This window comes from Salvelinus fontinalis, chromosome 39 (genome assembly GCF_029448725.1).
Source record: "Salvelinus fontinalis isolate EN_2023a chromosome 39, ASM2944872v1, whole genome shotgun sequence".
NCBI lineage: Eukaryota > Metazoa > Chordata > Actinopteri > Salmoniformes > Salmonidae > Salvelinus > Salvelinus fontinalis.
Window position 1 is genome coordinate 22,850,306 of NC_074703.1, and position 4,428 is coordinate 22,854,733.

Genomic DNA, 4,428 nt, shown 5'->3' on the forward strand with positions numbered 1-4,428 from the left:
TGTTGTAAATTAACTTTTATTACTTGTCTTCAGATTTGCTATGAGCATTGTGTAACACTTTCCTGGCATGGAAGCAGATCTGTTGGCACTTTAGCCAACTGTTTTGTCACTCCTTGTCATGCCGTACCTAGCATTGGCATGAGATTAACAGGGTGAACACATGGCTAAAGCACATACAGTGCATTTGGAAAGTATTCAGACACCTTCACTTTTTTTCACTTTTTGTTACATTACAGCCTTATTCTAAAATGTATAATATGTTTTTCCTCATCAATCTACACACAATACCACATAAAGACAGCGAAAACAGATTTAAAAAATAAATAAATAATAATAATTAAAAAATCTACGGTACGTTATTTACTATAAGACTCAATTGAGCTCAGGTGCATCCTGTTTTCATTTATCATCCTTGATGTTTCTACAACACCAATGGTCAATTCAATTGGTTGGACATGATTTGGAAGGGCACACACCAGTCTATATATGGTCCCCCAGTTGACAGTGCATGTCAGAGCAAAAACCAAACCATGAGGTCAAAGGAATTGTCCGTAGAGCGAGACAGGATTGTGTCGAGGCACAGATCTGGGGAAGGGTACCAAAAAAACTCTGCAGCTTTGAAGGTCTCCTAGACTACGTTGGCCTCCATTATTAAATAGAAGTTTGGAACCACCAAGACTTTTCCTAGAGCTGACAGCCTGGCCAAACTGAGCAATCGGGGGAGAAGGGCCTTGGTCAGGGAGGTGACCAAGATCCCGATGGTCACTGACAGAGCTCCAGAGTTCCTCTGTGGAGATGGGAGAACCTTCCAGAAGAACAACCATATCTGCAACACTCCACCAATTAGGTAATCATGGTATAGTAGCCAGAAGGAAGCCTCAGTAGAAGACACATGACAACCTGCATGGAGTTTGTCAAAAGGCACCTAAAGGACTCTCGGACCATGAGAAGCAAGGTTCTCTGGTCTGATGAAACCAAGATTGAACTCTGGCCTGAATGCCAAGCATCACATCTGGAGGGAACCTGCACCATCCCTACCGTGAAGCATGGTGGTGGCAGCATCATGCTGTGGGGATGGTTGGACGCTACCCAGCCAACCTGACAGCGCTTGAGAGGATCTGCAGAGAAGAATGGGAAAATCCCAAAATACAGGTGTACCAAGCTTGTAGCGTCATACCCAAGAAGACTCAAGGCTGTAATTGCTGCCAAAGGTGCTTCAACAAAGTACTGAGTAAAGGGTCTGAATTCTTATGTAAATGTGATGTTAAATTTTGTACTTAAAAAAAAATTGAAATAAAAAAACATTTATGTTGTATTGTGTGTAGATTGAGGAAATACAGCGTTATTCTAAAATGGATTAAATTGTAACAAAATGTGGGAAAAGTCAAGGGATCTGAATACTTTCTGAATGCACTGTATGTCATATGTACCGTACATCCTTAATTGGTTGGCAGCAGTCAATGTGTGGTGGTCTCCAAGTCAGGTCTGTGTGCTTTCTACTTTGACCAACTCTATTGGCTGGTGTACTGTAATTATACTGTCTGCTTTCCAAAATACTTATGAATTATGCAATTTATAGTATTATAGTATTTTTTAAAAATCTATCTATAGTGTGACTTCAAATGACACCGGCGTGTCATGTGGGTGGTCAGTAGTATGACTACAGCACTGACCAGAGACCCTATGATACTCTGTTACGCTACTGTCCTTTTTCATCTTTCCCACTATTCATCACTGAGACAATAGGTAGTCTGTAGTACGGCTCAGTGTGGCTCCCCTCTCTATTAGAGAGCATCTCACGTAGACGCAGCGGAGGAACATGGAAACACGGCCACCAACACTCGGCAAGGTTAGCAGGGACCATGGAGACCACGGGCCCCCTGCCGGGTAGAGCACAGCACTGACCTTTGACTGACAAAACCTCCTGTTAACCTCTCAATTAACCCCCGCGCCTAGCCCACCTGGCAATTGGGTGATGGCAGGCGAACCTGCTGAAAGCTAACAGAGACAGGGAGGATCATTCCCTTTTGTAATTTTCTGCCCGGATACACACTGCTCACGAAATTACCATCTTATTTCACTAATGCATTGTAAAATATCGTCCCCGGCCCCTGAAACGCCTTTCCTTTCTCTTTTTATCACATAGGAGTTTGTTCTGTCTTTTTTTTTCTCCTCTTTTTTTTGAGAGGAAAATACGTGAAAACCCCAGGTGTATAAGTGTGCGATGACCTTTTCACAAAGTCACCCACCTTTCCCGTCCTTTTAATCAGTCCCCCTCTGTTTCTGGCTGTGCGAGTACCTGTAATGTCACAATTAAGACGAATCCATTGTTTCTGTTTTCAGTCTTTAAAATGTGTCGCTTCTTGGACCTGGGGTCATCTCTCTTACAATATTAAATAAGTCAGAGTGCCTTGTCACCCCTCTTACTCTTCCTCGCTCTCTCGCTCGCACGCTCTTTCTCTCTCGCTCTTCCTTCCTGTCCTTTCTGGGTGGGATGGAATCGTCACTTAGAAAATGAATGTCTGCTGCCCTGAGCCATGAGAACAAATTTATACCGTCACTTTTTATTGCATATCGGGACGGGGGTTTAATGGTGTTTTTAGTTGCCTCAGTTTCACATTAGAGGTAGACTTCATTCACATATTGATAAGATTAACCACACCGGTAATTATGTCTAATACAAGTCATTTGGTAGGAAACAAGAGGACGGGTGCATTATGTGGCAATTTGCCGCAGAGGACTGTCTTCCAAATGGCTCCCGCTATAGTACTCTTATGTTTAGCATTACAGTGGATTTGTCTGTTTTTGTGTGCTTCTGTACTGCTGTCCTTTCATCCCGTGCAAATTTAAACCTCGTTACCTGGTAATTAGAACAGAGACATGTTTGGTATAAAGACACATCTCATGTTCCATTTCACTTATGAAGCTTGGGTATTATTTTATTTTCTGCCATGGTTAGGAACACCATGCAGCCCGGTGATGCACCTGCTCCGAACATCACATGTGATGATGCATAATGCAAGCAACGTCCTTTCTTCTCAGAGCCTGTGTCAAAGTTTGAAGGACTCCCGCTATTTGGGCTTGTAGCGCGGTAGAAAATAATATGAGGCAGATCTTTCAGAGGGGGGTAAGCAAGATGGAGGGGGGGGGGGGGGGGGGGGGGAATGGAGTTCAATTCATGTCACTCTAAATTAATCTCCTCAGGTAGTGGCCCCATTAGGGTTCACACAAGCGGGCCCGGATTACTATGCAAATGGGGTCATTACCTGGAGAAGTTAATTGACTCTGACACAGGGCCAGAACGGTGAAGCCACGTGATGTTTATTTGCTTGTTTTGAAAATGCTTGAGAATGTGGCTCGAGTCTGCACACATGAAAATTATATTGATGGAATAAGATGGAAAGATAGTGGATGTCACGTAAAAAGGGATTTTTGAGATAAAGTTTGTCGATTTTTTTTTTTTTTTTATCATTTTGATGGATTATTTATAGAAATGCCTAGATATCTGAGGCTTTGTAGATGTATTTTTAACATAGTGATTTGATGTATGCGTATTTAATGATGTATGAACGCTTTTATATTAAATAAGAAATATTCCACCATCACCTCACACAGGATATCACTGTCATACAAACAAATGTATTATCTTGTACAAAAATGCATTTTTTTTTCCTTTTTCTAAACCATAGTTACCTACAAATCAGACACCCAGGAATTACATGCACATGGTTAGATTTTTATTTTTATTTTGCGCAGCAACATGTCATTCTACTCATACCCTAAATATTTAAAGACCCCCTTCACTAAAGTTTTGCTGATATACGAGGGCATCTCACTGTGCTTAATCTCTGTTACCTGGAGGCGCTGCTGACAACATGTAAAGACGGCAAGAGCCAGGCGCTTACAAAGATCACGAGCTGAGCCCAAAACCTGCCAGATGAATGGGGCGCAGAGGTTCAAAGTTTCTGCCACTTGACTCTGTGAAGTGGGGACTGACAACACCTGCCTGAGAGAATGAAAGGAAGAAATGAAGGAAAGAAAGAAGGCAAGGAGGGATGGAAGGAAATAGGGTAGACACATTGAGATGTTTTCAAATCATTTCCGCTCGATTGCACAAAGTCCCCCCCCCCCCCACTCGTTACAGCCTTCTAGCCCCCCACCCCACCCTCTGTGGGTTGTATCTGTAAGTAAGCGTGCATGTAAATGGACCATTTGTGTCAAGGCCTGTCAGCTTGTTTCCTTTGTTTGGGGGGGGGGGGGGGGGTAGTTTAAGACTGGTGGGCTGCGGGCTCAGGCCTCTGCACTGCAAGTGAGACATCAGACTAAAGTTGTGCACTTTCAACTTTTTTTCCCCCTCCAAAGGCAATGGACCGTGGGAGAGGCAAATTGAGAAGGACGTGTGGAACAGAACTGCCTGTTTGTTTGCTT